The sequence below is a fragment of the Capsicum annuum genome, chromosome 10 (assembly GCF_002878395.1).
Source record: "Capsicum annuum cultivar UCD-10X-F1 chromosome 10, UCD10Xv1.1, whole genome shotgun sequence".
Lineage (NCBI taxonomy): Eukaryota > Viridiplantae > Streptophyta > Magnoliopsida > Solanales > Solanaceae > Capsicum > Capsicum annuum.
In genome coordinates, this window is record NC_061120.1 from 28743847 (window position 1) to 28759708 (window position 15862).

Here is a 15862-nt window from a genome sequence, read left to right on the forward strand (position 1 = left end):
CATAAGAGTCTTGTTTATTGAAATACCGAGTCACTTCGAGTTTTGATGTGGTAAGTTAAGTTGCCTATGATGATCTATAATGATTTATGAGGTTTTTCTCCTACATTTCCTATCTAAGATGTTATGAGTTTCATAATTCAATGTCACTCAAGCCAGGTGTGTCATTATGGTCCGTATGTACGTTTTTACGAAATTTATGATATTATTTATATTTTGCATGCACCCCTACATACTCAGTACGTATCTTGTGCTGAACCACATATTTCTCTATGGGCTACATTCTTACCATGATGTTGGTTTAGGTACTCAGCCGCAGCCGCGACAGTGATATCCGAGTGCCGCATCTACGTTCCTTCAGTGGTGAGTCCTCATGGTTCGAGGATCAAGTTGCTAGTTTTGGTGTTGTTGTTTTGTGATCCCTTTGATCTGTTGAGTCAGTTAGGGGTTTGTCCCAATGGCTCATTGATTTTGCTGTATAGAGGCTATGTCAAAGTAGTGTATTGTTGGCTTGGTTTGTGTATAGACATTCTATATATGTACAGTCTAACGATATTCCGTGCCATGTCCGATGTGGTATGATATTACTTATATATATATATCCTTAGCGTAGCGTGTATGTTGTTGTGTTGGAACCCAAGGGTAGTGTTTTGTCTTAAAGGGTTAGCTTGAGGTACGTGTAGCATTGGGCACCGTGTGGTATCTCGGGATGATTGGGGCGTTACGCAACCATCCTAGAAGGTGAGGGAGCCATACACTCCTACAACGGCGGTTAGGAGGAAGAAAAGAGCAATTAGCGATGTACTCTCCAGTCGAAAATAAAAAAATATTAAAGTTCAGGGACCATTAAAGAAGGTTGACATATACGCGAAACTTGGCACCAAAGAGAAGATGGATCTGCGGTGGGCCAAGAATACCAAGCAAGGCACGCTAGATTACCCTAGGCTTCCCTTTCCCCCCAAGACTTCCAGATTATTAAAAATATGTGTATGTAGTCCTAGCCTTCAAATCTACTCCATGAAGAAGAAGGTGTACAACATATGTAAAATCTATTGCAACAGCTGGGTATTCTGGTGCAACTGGTAGTAGTAGTTCTATTGCAACTTATTATCCATTTGTTGCATAAGTTGTGTTGGATTGATTCAGAGAACCCTATGCAACAGATGGACCATCCGTTGCTAGTTTACAATTACTAATCTATTTAAAAATTGACTTCTTATATCATAGTATGTTGATTAAATTCTCTGCCTCATGAGGAAAAGACAATTAGAAAACCCGGAAGCTTATGACGCTGCCGATAGGATAATGGACTTCGACTTCTGCAAGAAGATCAAGGATAAGTACAATGAACTCAATGATATAGCGTCGACCTGTGGCACGAGATTTGAGTCGTTAGTTTCTACATTCGATTGAGATGAAAAAATAATAAAATATGTTAAAGGGGAGAGGCCAAATCCACACGGCAATAGTTGGACCAACGAAAGGAGGATTCTTGCAATCATGAACGTGGATGGTATACATTATTGGACTGTTGATTACTACTCCAGGAGAGAAAAATCAAGGTTTATGACTGCAACAAACTTGCCATCGATAAGGTCATTTTTTTATCCACATGCAACCACTGATGGGCCTGTTCCCCATCTTGTTAAGGCAGAGTAACTGATGTATCATTTTCCAGAGAAAGTGTGGATAAAGAAATCCTGAGATTTTGAAGTTCGAAACAAGGGCATCAACCTTCCAAAAAATGATTCCAGTTTCGTGTACGGCTCGCACGCGCTTGCACACATCGAATATTTGCTAACCGACACAGAAATAGCCGAGCCAACAACCTTTCTATGCGACAAGACTCTGGAAAACCTGTAAGAGGTTTGGGCTTATAGGGTACTAACTGGATGCTTGGAGCCTGTGTATAAAGAAAAGCCTTTGAAATAAAACTTTTTTATTTCAAATCACACTTCACTTTACATTATATGTATATGTAGTGATAATATCTTTTTTTGATGAAAGGTGAGGTTTTTATAATGCAATAAATTGTCAATCCGTTATAAAATATATTCTATCTATTCTGGAAGACAGTTTATCTGTTGTAATAGGTTGGTCATCTGTTGCATTATGCCGATGTTATTTCTACCTAATCTAAGTCTAATCTGTTGTGTAGTAACAATGGGAAGAACTGTTTGATAATTTCCAACAGATGACTAAATTTTGCAACATATGCCTAAATCTGTTTGATATTTTCCAACAATTACGCTTGAATAACTATGTGCTCGACAACATACCAAATCAACAGCAAATACACCACCATGAAAATTTCAGCACTTAGGCTTGAATATCCATGTGCTCGACAACAACAAACCAATAGAAAATACACCACCATGAAAATTTCAGTAATTAGGATTGAATATCCATGTGTCCAAAAACACCAAACCATTAGCAATAACGACAACAATGTAGTATCTTCTTGCTCGATTTTATTTCTCTTCAGAAGCCCTGGCTTTCTTCAACAAAGCCCAAATTACATGATTTGCTTGTGAAGGATGTCGTTCTTCATACCAATCAAAGTAATCACATCCACCCAATTTCTATAAAAACAAGAACACATTTACAAGTCAATAATTAATCAACTAATTAAATAAAAAATTATTATCTTTTAAATCTTACAAGTGAAAGATCTATGACCTGGATTTTGTTGAGTCCAAGAAGTCTTCAATAGATCTTCATGACTGCACTTACAATATTAAAAATCTTTATCACAAAAAATAGTGGAAGATGAGCTCGACATTGTCAAGCTCAGTTGGAAAAAATGAAAAAAAAAAGATGAAGAATGACCAAATGCAAATAATTTAAAGAATTTGGATAGATAAAAAAAGATGATGAAGAAGAAAATTTGGGAATTTAGGATTAAATTTTAGGAAGAAGATGAATATATAAGACAATGGGGGGAAAATGACCGTTGGAGGCCAAGTCAGCGAAAATGAGGGTTCAACAAGCCTTGGCTGTGTGAATTACACGCGAGTAGCCAACAGGGCAAAAAGTGATAAACTGACACATTTGATGCCTATTTTATTTTATGTGTTTAAAATGACCACTGTCTACTTGATGCCTATTTTATTTTAGGTGTTTAAACTAAACATTGTCGATGGTTCCTCCTTTTTTTATTTCAAGTCACTTTCACTTTTTACATGTAGTGGCAATTTTTTATGTCTAATGAAAGTTCAATTTTTATAATGCAACAGATTGTCCATCTGTTGTAACAGATATTCTACCTGTTCTGACATATTATTTATCTGTTGCAATAGGTTGGTCATTCGTTGTGTTATGTCAATGTTTCTATCTAAGTCTATCTGTTGCAATAGTGGGAAGACCTATTTTATAATTTCGAATAGATTACCCAATAGTTGTAACATATGTCTAAATTTGTTTGATATTTTCCAACAGATGTGTTGTCTATTGCAACAGATACAGTATCTGTTGCAATATTTGAATCTAGTATTTCATTTCAATTAACAAGTTTAAATCTAAGAAAAAATAAAATTCATAAAAAAAATAAAAATAAATCGAAGCCTTCAGAAATTAGCTGAAATAAATCAACGAATAAATGAAATGTAAAAAAATTATTATGGGTACGATCTCAATAAATACATCAATAATTTAAGTATTGATACCAAGAATTCCTAAGGAGGTGTGAGGTTATTACTTTGACAGGCTCAAGCTATAAAGATCTACTCAATATGGATAAGTTATTTTTTATCCGGAGCAATGGAATTAGGCTTTGGTCATTGTGGATCTTTATTATCGCTTATGTACGATTTTTATGCTTTTTGTTATCTGTATTTCCATAAAAAGAGTAGCATATTGTCAATGTTGTTCAGCAGTAGCTTCTACATCTACCTAGAAAGCCAGAATTGGTCAATGCTAATCACGGAGATACAACAAAACGAAAAAGAATAACTCATCTGTTTTAGCAAATCAAACAGGTCTTCCTCTTGTCTTAAATTTTCCCAAACAAATTATATTTCTGTTGCAATAGATGAATTAACTGTTGGGACAAATTTCTACATAAAGAAGACCTGTATGATAATTTCTAATGGATGAACCATCTGTTGCAACATATTACTCATTTGTTGCAGCAGATAGGTCACTATTGGTACAAATAAAAATAGTACGAAGAGCTGTTTGATTTGCTAAAACTGATGAGACATATGTTGCAACAGATACTTGACTGATGCAACAAGTTAGTGAATTGTTGCAACAGATGTATATATCTATTTGATAATTTTTAGCAAATGTGCCATCTGTTGAAATAGATATGTGTTTGTTTGTTAGTTCGAACAGACATATATATTCACTTTCTTCAGCTCGTCCTGCTCTCCTTTGGCTATTTTACATTGCTCAGTGCAACACACGAACAGAGGAGTTGCAATTTTGGTTTTTTTGGATGCTTAATAATGCCTTGAAAATTACTTTCCTTCTCCTCTTAGCCATAATCTCTAATGGAGAGGATGGAGATAAAATCCTCTTTGATGGAATGACACCCTTCTTTAGATGTCAATACCTTTACAGAAGCAGTTAATGAATTAATAGGATTAATCACTACATCATGTTTTGCCTTACAGTCTTGACATATGCATGCAGAACATTCACTAGGAGAGATAAAATCTGTATAACCAGTATGATCATACTCATAATGATCTGTTTAAAATACTGTAAGAGGAGCATTATTAGCACCAACAGCAGCACCACTACCACCACCAACAGCTTCATCACCACTAAGACAATCAACAACAACAAGCCCACCCTCTAAAATTATTTTTCTTGTAATGGTTGTTGCTCCAAACAATTCCATTTTTATTCTGTCAATGACCTTAGGGTCCGATAAAGTTTGCACTGACTGTAAAGTAAGAAAAAAATCATCTTCAACTCTCGATTGGTCAGAACTAGCGACGGATACACAATCTAACATAAATCATTACATATATTAGAATGATGATTAAATCATTCAAAAAATCATTTATTAAAATAAAAACTTAATTATAATTATACTTATTGCATTCTTCGAGAGGTTGAAGAGATCAAAAAATTTTGCTTTTTATCAGTTTTGGCTGATAACCATCTCAAAATTATTGGATAAGAATCTTCTTCCTAGTAGTTCACTTGTTGTCTCAAATAAGGAATGACTTCAAAAGCCTAAGCCTATAAAATAACGCCAATAAATCAAAATCATTATTGAGTAAACAATGAATGATATAATAATAAAAGAAAGAAACATTTACCATGAAAGCCTATGGAAAGCCATATAAGTTGATAGTCTTTGGTGCTAACGGTGTCAACAAATATTTGTTAGTCATTTTGAAGCTTTATAACCCCAAGGATAGCTGTTTAACACCTCAAGATCCTCGGAGAGATTTATTAAACCAACACTTATGTTGTTGTTAACGTCTTTCGCCCAAAGAATATTATATACAAACTAAACCAAGCACAATGACTACTTGTGCTTCTTTGAAATTCTTTTACCTTTCAATGCTTCTATTAAATTTTTGTTTTTGAAGCTTGGACCAACAATGGACACCAGGTCATCACAATCACACGACTTGCCTTTGCTTTTTTTGGGTGTGTGGGGCTCTTTTTGTTGGTTAGAATCGGTATAACATGAGAAGGAAAATGAGGATAACATTTTAGTCCAATAACTATGGAAAACTCCTTCCAACCAAAATAAATAGGTATGCTACAGTAATTTATCCACACCTCATCCATCTTATCTTTGTTTTCATACATAAACCTACGCTTGAGAAGTTCATATACCATTTTTATTTGGAAATGAACATTGTTGTCCTCCGGTAAATCAAGATATTTTCCAACACAGCTGTCCCTGAAATAAGCATCCTATTTTTGTTGTTGAAGTATTTTTATAAAGGCATAAAAAAATTTTCCATGGATGACTTAACCATGAAATCACCCATTAAATCAGCACCATCGCACTGTATTTTTATAGGATAACAATCAATGCTGAAGTTTTTGACCAACTATTCGGTGGAAGGGCTATTAGCATTTAGATCATCTATTTTGAAACATTCCTCCTCCCCGTGTTCATAACAGTAAATCTAACATGCAAAATAGTAAAATAAAAATTACAATAAATCACACATCTGTTGCATTGGTAGGTTATTTGTTACACTAAATAACTAACCAGTTGCAACAGATGAGTAATTTATTACAACAATACAAAATATATCACTCATCTATTGAGAAAGATGAATGGTCTGTGCAATAGATCACACATCTGTTGCAATATATGAGTGATTTGTTGGAACAGTTAAATAACTTATAGCAATGGCTAAGTAATCTATTACGATAATACAAAACATATTACTCATCTATTGAGAAAGATGAATGGTCTGTGCAATAGATCACATATCTGTTGCAACATATGAATGATCTGTTGGAATAGTTAATTAACCTGTAGCAACGACTTGAGTAATCTGTTGCGACAATACAAAATATATCACTCATCTGTTGAGAAATATGAATAGTCTGTGCAATAGATCACACATCTGTTGCAACATATGAGTGATCTATTGGAACAGTTATCAACAGTCAATATTATTTAGATTTCTTCCAACAAAAGGGTCGTCTATCGCGACAGATGAATGAACAGTTGGAGTCAAGTCATAGACATGTCCTATTAGAAGAGTTGATAGGATTTTATCCAATAGGAGGTTCCTCTGTTTCATCAGATCTTTAATCTGATGGTTCCTTCATTACATCAGATGGTTAATTTATTGTGTTAGATTTTTAATCCAATGGTTCCTCTGTTGCATTTAATAGTAATTCTGTTGCATCAAATGGTTAATCTATTACAACATAGGGTTAATTTATTGCATCAGATGGTTAAACTGTTGCATCATATGGTTAATCTATTGTATCATATGCTAAATCTGTTACATTAGATTTTTATTCGGTGGTTCCTCTATTGCAATAGATGATTAACCTGTTGCATCAGATGGTTAATTTATCGCATCAGATGATTAATCTGTTGCATCAGATGGTTAATCTATTGCATCAGATGGTTAATCTGTTGCATCAGATTATTAATTTATTGCATCAGAATTTTAATTTGATGGTTCCTCTGTTGCATCATATGCTAAATCTGTTGCATTAGATGATTAATATGATGCACCAGATGGATAATCTGTTGGAGAAAAAAATAGTAGCACGATTTTGTTTAGTAGAATAACAACAATATCACCATTTTTACCAAGAACAAGAACTAATCAACCCAGCAACGGGTGCAACACGAAAAATACCAAAATAGTTGTTTTGTTTGTATAAACACAAATAACAAAAATCAAACTTAAAAAAAAATGCAACAAATAATAAAAAATCTTAATTTACTTCGAAAAAGAGGAGAAGAAATATCAGAAATTAGGATTTCATTTAGACCACATTTCAAATTAAAGAAACAAATATTGAAATTATTAACCAATACTATAAAAGAAGTTGTCTCAAGTTCCTCGTTTTCTTCAAAACAATAAAGGCCATAATTTTTTACTTGTGAAAGAAGAAAAGAAACGATGAAGAATTTGAAGCTGTTGTGGCCGGAGAGCAAGGCTGTTACGTTGATTGATGGTTGAAGTCAAAAAAAAACTCGAAGCTCAACTATTTGTCATCGGAGGTTGAAGTCGTCGGGGATCGAAAGGAGAAATTTACAGAGCTGTTGGTTGAGAGAAGTTGTCGAGAGAGGGGAGAGAGACGGTCGATGATTTGGATTAAAGAGGGGTGTGGGTTGGATTGATTTGAATTTTTGAAAAGATTAAAATTTTTTGAAAATGTTAATCAAGTCCACAATTAACATAATTAATTTTCCTAATTATGTTTGACCCTTTAAGTTGGTCAATGTCACCAATCCTTCATTCAAGACTTAAAAGACACCTTTCCTTCAATTTTCTCTCATCTCTTTATATATTACTATATAATAAGAGTGAGTTAACTCAAGCAACAAGTTGACATGTTTGTTTGTGTTGTCTGCTTTAGTTGTTTCAATCATAATTTTACTATATCATTCTTAATTAATTATTATAAGTCATGTATAAAATTAAAATATTTAATAAAAAATAAAATAGAAATTTATGACATTTCTGCTTTAGCTGTTTTAACCATAATTTTACTATATCACCCCTAATTAATTATAAAAGTCATCTAATTTTAAAAATTAATAATATTTAATATAAAAAATAAAATGACAAATTACTCTTGACATTTAAATTAACTTGACGTCCTATATGAGATCCACTTACATTTTTTACCACAAGTATCTTTTATGGTAATTCTGCTATATCGTTTCTAATTAGTTATTATAAGTCATTTAAGACGTGTTTGTATCGCTGCTTCAATTGTTTTTTTACTATATCACCCCTAAGTAATTATTATGATCGTTTACGCATTAAAATATTAAAATTATTTTGAAAAAAATAAAATAGACACAAATGATATGTCAACATAAATAATTTGATTAACTATCAAAATTATATTAATGCACAAAAATTGAGATGGAATGAAGGAAGACATAAAATAACATATATTATTTATGCTAGATGCAGCCACATTTTTCAAAAATACAAAAAGTAAAATAAAATAGACAAAAAAAGAAGAAAGGATTTCAAAAAAAAAAGGAGAAAGGAAAAAATTCAAAAAAGAAAGAGAAATAAAAGTTAGAGATATAAGAGAGAAAAAAGTGAAAAATGAAAGGAAAGTAGGAAAAAGAAATTTAAAAAATCAAAAAGAAACAAAAAAAAAAAAAGGAAAACACACAAAAGAAAAAAAATAAGGAAAAAGTACCAAAAAATAGATTTTTTTAAAAAAGGGGAAACGTAAAAAATTAAAAAAAATGAGGAAAAATGTACCTAAAAACAAAAAAAATGAAAAGAATAAAGAGAAATAGAATTTAGAGATAGGAGAGGGTGAAAAAAATGAAAAGAAAAAGAAAACGAAAGCAAAAAAGAAAAAAAGAGAAAAAGTTTGCATGTAATTGCTCTCAATGTATTTATATCTTATATCGAATAAAGTTGGTTGCATACAATTGATACATTGACAAAATATAATAATTTTGAAAGTTAGATTATGTGCTCCCTCAATTTGCTGAAAGTTAGGCTATTTTCTGAAAGATTTTCATTTTAGAAATATACATAAGAGTGAATTAGTTATTAGAAGTTAATAATTGTGTTGACTAAAAATTTAAATTATTTTTATATATTTTCGCTAAAAAACATATTAATAATTGGTCAAAATTGAACTAAAAAAAAATAATCAAAGTTAGTATCTTTTTAAATTACTTTACACTTCATCTCATGAAAATAAATCTTTAAAATATACATAAGAGTGAAATTGAGTTATTAGAAGTCAACAATCGTGTTAACTAAAACTTAAAGTATTTTTCATATTATGTCACTTAAGTTTTTTAAACAGTTGATCAAAATTAAACTAAAAAAATTGTCAAATCAATTATCATTATTATTATTCCAACTTATTAAAAATAATTTTAAAAGTGAAATTGTGTTTCTAGAAGTCATCACTTGTGTTTGCGAGTCATGAAATTCACAAATTGAGACTCGATTTAATCCTAGGATATACCGAATCAATATTTTTCAAATAGAAGTCGACCATTTATGCTGACTATAATGACAAATTGACACATGATTCAATCCTAACATAGATTGAATTAATATTTCTTTTTTAGAAGTCAATCTTTTATTTTGACTATAGTCATGATAGATTGAGACTTGATTTTATCCTAATAGAGATTGAATCAATATTTTTCAAGTAGAAGTAAACCATTTATGTTGATTATAATTATGACAATTTGAAATTCAATTCAATCCCAACATAGATGCAATCAACATTTCCCAATTAAAATTTAACCATTTATGTTGACTATAATCGATCAAGACAAATCAACACCAAATTAACTATATAGATAGTAATAAGATTACTCCCCCTTTATATATTACCATATATAAAGGGCGGGAGTTAACTCAGGCAACAGGTCGACATGTTTGTTTTAGTTGTTTCAATCATAATTTTACTATATCATTCTTAATTAATTATGACAAGTCATGTATTAAAAAATTAATAATATTTAACAAAAAAATAAAATAGATATTTATGGCATGTCTGCTTTAGCTACTTTAAGTGTAATTTTACTATATCACCCCTAATTAATTATAAAAGTCATCAAAATATTAAAAATTAATAATATTTAATAGAAAAGATAAAATAAAAATAAAATGATAACTCTTGATATTTAAATTAACTTGACGTCTTATATGAGATCCACTTAATTTTTTTCACAAGTAAGTTTTATGATAATTTTACTATATCACTTCTAATTAGTTATTATAAGTCATTTATGACATCTATTTCACTGCTTCAATCGGTATTTTACTATATCACCCTTAATTAATTATTATGATTGTTTAAGCATTAAAATATTAAAAATATTTCAAAAAAAAAAAAGATAAATAGACACAAATGATATGTCAACATAAAAAATTTGATTAACTATCGAAACTATATTAGTACACATAAAGTGGGATGGGATGGAGGAAGACATAAAGTAACATATATTATTTAAAAATTAGATAAAAAGTACCGTAAATCATAATATTTAAGAACTCAATATATATATATATATATATATATATATATTAAAAAAATAATTAATTGTCGAAATTTTATATGTGCCACATAACTTGGAACGAGAGAAAGTATTCATATCTTATTGTAAAATTACGTGAAAAAACATTATAGATCACATAATAATAGCTTTAAAAAATTATAAGATATAAAATATTTGGTTAACACTCGAAATTATATCAGTGTTGCTTAAATTGGAATAGAAGAACAAATGTTATAAATCACAATAATTAAACTAATTTAAATTATGTTAATGCTTGATTATTTTTATAAATCATACTAAATAAAAAATTCTAAATTATTTTAATAATTAATTAACTAAATTATAATTGTGTCACATAAATTACGACAAAAAAGTATAACGAACCGTTAATGTCTAGTCAAAACAGATATGCTTTATAAAAGATCAAGATGGTTCACACCAACTAGATGTATACACAATATATAATTATCACTTGACTATAATTGACTAAATATATTTTTATTTCATTGTCTTCACTTATTTTGACAGATAAATTAATATTGTTTAAATATAAGCACTTGATCAATGTAGATAAGTCATTACTTTTGTTTTTCCTTTTTCTTTTAGTCATTGAACTGCCTTTACGTTTCATTGTCCATATATATATATATATATATATATATATATATATATATATATATACTAGTGTCATTTAACCAGTGAAAATTCCGAACCCAAAATTAATACTCACTCTATTTTAATTTATTTAATTTATTTTTCTTTTTAGTTTGTTTAAAAATTATCTTTTTTTTTCCAGTTATTTAATTTTAATTTTTTATATGACATGTTTAAGACCACAAAATAAAAAATAATTTGATACATTCTACCTGTCTTTAGCTTAAGGCCACTAGATTAATTTTTTTTATTTTCTTTAATTTCGTGTCAAATCACAATCAGACAAACTAATGAAAACACGATGAGTATGTAGAAATTAAATTTTTAATTGCTTTATATAAGAGAGAAAACATAGATAGGCATTTGACTATGAAAATAAAAAATTCTGATGTTGGAGTTGAAATGACAATCCATTTTTAACTGTACTAGTATAGGTTACGCGACTCCGTGCGTGTACCTAGTCGCGCGTGTACCTTGCCTCAATGAGTTTAATTCTATAAAAGCAGTTTAATATTATAAAAGAAAGTATGTCTTGATTAATAAATAATCCGATGATTTTATAAATACGAAAAACACTTAAATGAAAAAAATTGTATATTCATTCAAACTCATATAAAAGTCTTAAAATCCACTTTAAACTAAATCAAGAAAAACTACAAAGACTATAAACTATAAACAAAAAAAAATGATAATAAATATATCAAAATAACACGATTAAACCTACTACCTGTAAACTACACAAAAAAAATAACAAAGATATCAAAATAATGCGATTAAACCTAACCTTTATATAAAAATTTCTTAAAAAGTTTATGATTTGCTGTCCATCGTAGAAATTGTCGTGATGATCAAGCACAATATAGTGTCCACGTGACACTTAATTTGTGTTTGGTAATACTATATATTTATTTAGATTTAAATTTAAAATTGAGAACTAAGAAGATTTGTTGGAACTTGGAAGCCATATAACATGCCCTTTTTATAGCTCGACACTTTCATTTACTTTTTTTTATTGGTAAATTAGGTGCACCTGAATAGCCATAACGAAGGTATGAGTTACAAATCCAAGGCTAGCTAGCTTGGGTTAATTACAAAAAAGGGGCAGTTTTTCTCAACTAGTATTTGAGCATTTCCTTTAATGGATCTTTCAAAAAAAGTTCCTCGTATGTCTGCTCCCAATTCCTGTAGAGCATACAAAGGTGGAACTTGCAAAAGATTTGTTTTCTCGAAGCTGTTGGAGGATGCACCATGTTTGGCTAGTTTGTCAGCAACTTGATTTTGTTCTCTATAACAGTGTTGGACTATTGGTGACCAAGCTTCCCTCATCTTTGACCTGCATAGATTAATAGTACCATCATATTGAACATTTCCATGTTTTACCATCTGCAAAACTTCCAGTGAGTCAGTGTTGATTATAATAAGTAATAAGCAGTGGTGGATAGCAATAGTTAAGCCTACCTTGAGAGCAAAAAGTTCCATTTGATTATTGGTAGCATAGAGGTAGCTTTGGTTAAAGCCCAACCTGCATTCACCATTGTGATTGAGAATAACCCCACCAATACCCCCTCGACTTAGATTGCGTAAACAAGAATAGTCTACATTAAGTTAGTAGTGGTTCAATAGTGGAGTGGTCTAGTAGATGTAAATGGTAGTCTTGGGAACTCTGTGATGGTGTTTGTTACTAAAAAGATTATATTCAATCACTTCATTGTAGGCCTGTGAGAAGGAAGGAATGGCATTATTTTGGTGGAAGAAGTTATGGTTCTTGGTTTTCCAGATTGTCCAAAGGCAATTGGGAATGATTTCGTGCCAAAGGAGCATATGGTCGAAGGCTTTATGCTTTGTGGTCCTCCATGCATCTGTCCAGTTAGTGTTGAAAAAAGTGGAGAGGTTGCAGGTAAGAGGGTAAACAACTTTATTAAAAGTTTCCGCCCAAATTGTATTAGTGAAGGGGCATTTGAAGAATAGGTTATTGGAATCTTCAATGTTGGCATTGCAATTCTTACAATTAGGGTTTATGTCAAGGCCTTTCTTAGCAAGATTTTGCTCTTTTGAAAGTTTATCATGATGAAGGAGCCATATGAAAATTTTAATCCTTGGGGGGTGGGGAGGTGCCAGATCCAGTTGAAGAAAGTGTGAGAAGTAATCAAGTTGTTGGTGTTGTGGGTGATCAAGTGTTGGTATGCACTTTGGGAAGAGAAGTTTCCTTTACCATTGGTAGCCTAGAATGGGGTGTCTAAAGCTACTTTGTTACTAGGAAAAAAAGAGTTTTTCATGTGGTTTATGAGGTCCTGAGGAATGACCATGGAGATGTTATCAAAATTCCATGAGCCATAGTGCCAGACTTAGCTGAGCTGAACATTTTCATCCGAGTTAGTAAGGGGGCATAGATGAGTTTCCTAAGGGGTTGGTGTTGGGAATCCACCGGTCATACTACAAGAAGACTGGAGCCATCCTTAACAGCCTAAGTTGAGATTTCTTTGCATCTAGCCTAGCCTTGACAGATATTGTTCCAAGTCTTGGAGGTATTGAAATGACATACCATTCCCTCTTAGCTATGTTTTACTCTCAGAACCTTGACCCAAAGGCTATCAGACTGGTGCATGACTTTCCAGGCTAGGCTCATAAGAAGGGAATCATTCTTGATGGAGGCTCTTTAGATGGCAAAACCCCCTTCCCCTGTAGGAAGAGTCACATTTTTTCAGGAGATCATATGCATTTTTATTTTCTCATTTGTAGACCCCCAAATGAAGTTCCTAAGGATTCTATCAATATGGTTTAAAATTTGCTTAGGAATGGAGATGTATTGCATCATATGGTTGGGAATACTGTTGAGAGAAGCTTTGGCTAGAATGGTTCTACCATCCATGTTGAAGAACCTAGTTTTCCATCCTCCAAGTTTGGTGTTTAGGGAGTCTAGGATAAAATGGAAGTCCTTGTTCCTGGGCTTGGAGTGAAAGATGGGAAAACCTAGGTATCTCCCAAGGTCATCCTTGGGTTCAATGTGAAGAAGATGGGCTAATTGTTTTTTTTGTCGGTGAGAACAGTTATTGGAAAAAATCACCTGGAATTTTTGGTTGTTAACCCTTAAGCCAGAGTGATAAAAAAACTTGTGAGAAGGTCATTGATGATCCTATAATTTTTTTCATCCGCTCTGGCTATAAGAATTAGATCATCCGCAAAGAACAGATTAGAAATCCTGGGGCCCTTTATATTGATTGAAATTGGATCCCATTTGAGTTGGTCAACTTCATGATCAATCCTTATAGAAAGGAGTTCCATGCATAAGATAAAAATATAAGAAGAGATGGGATCACCCTATCTGATTCCTCTGGAAGGTTTGAAGAGGGTGGTCTTGCCCCCATTTATGAGGATAGAAATAGAGGAGGTAGAAATGCAACACATGATGATCCTGATGAGATTGGACAGAAAGTTAAAGAAGTGTAAAGCCTGCCTTATAAAGGACCACTCAATCCTATCAAAAGCTTTCTCAAGATCAATTTTGAGCATTATGTTAGCTTTCTTACCCCTTATCCTGGCGAAGTGAGTGATATATTCTTGGACAATTATGGAATTTGTCAGAAGCTCTTCTCTTGGAAAGAAAGCTAGCCTAGGAATTACTGATGATGTCCCCTAAGTGGATCTTTATTCTATTGGCAATAATCTTGGTTATGATCTTGTACTGAGTGTTGCAAAGCCCAATGGGTCTGAAGTTCCTAAGTTGAGTGGCATTTTTGCATTTAGGGTTCAGACAAAGATAGGTAGAGTTCACCTTTTTATTTATAGCACAGGAAGAGAAGGTTTGTCTACAAAACTGTACAATGGAAGGTTGAAGGATATCCCAATATTTCTAGTAGAAGAGAGGGTGTAGCCATCAGGCCCAGGGGCCTTAGTGGAATGGAAAGAAAAGACAGCTCTTTTAATTTCCTCCAAGCTAGGAATGGCATCAAGGTTTGGATGGGAATCAGAAGGTAGGGACCCCTTGGATGAAGGGTTTTTTTAAAAGTTAAGATAAAAGAGGGAGTGTTCAGAGGTATAGAGGCGGTGGTACAAGTTGAGGATGGTAAAAGAAATATCTTGTTGAGAGTACTGCCAGATACCAAGGTCATCCTTAATGGAGTTAATTCTGTTGTTCCTCCTCCTATTTATGGTAGAGAAAGGAAAGAATTTAGTATTAAGATCTCCATCAGTGAGCCAGTTAATTATGGACTTGAGCTTTCAGAATTCCTGCTCCTGTCTAAGGAGTTTACTGTACTTCCTTAAAAGCTGGAGTTTAAGGTTGTGCAGAAAGGAGAGTCCCTTATGGTGTCAGCAAAGGTCATTAGCTGGTTCTATAGGGTTTTCCTCTCCTCAGGATAATTACTAGCATAGATTGCATTGAAGAACCAGGAAGAGGGAGGAGAACTAACCTGTACAGTAACAGGGATACCTTGAGAGGATATATTGATGTAATTTATGGTGATGTTGTGATAATTCCACATGATGGTAATGCCACCAGAGTTTCTAACTGCCGGGTATTGAACTTTCTTCGCAAAACCA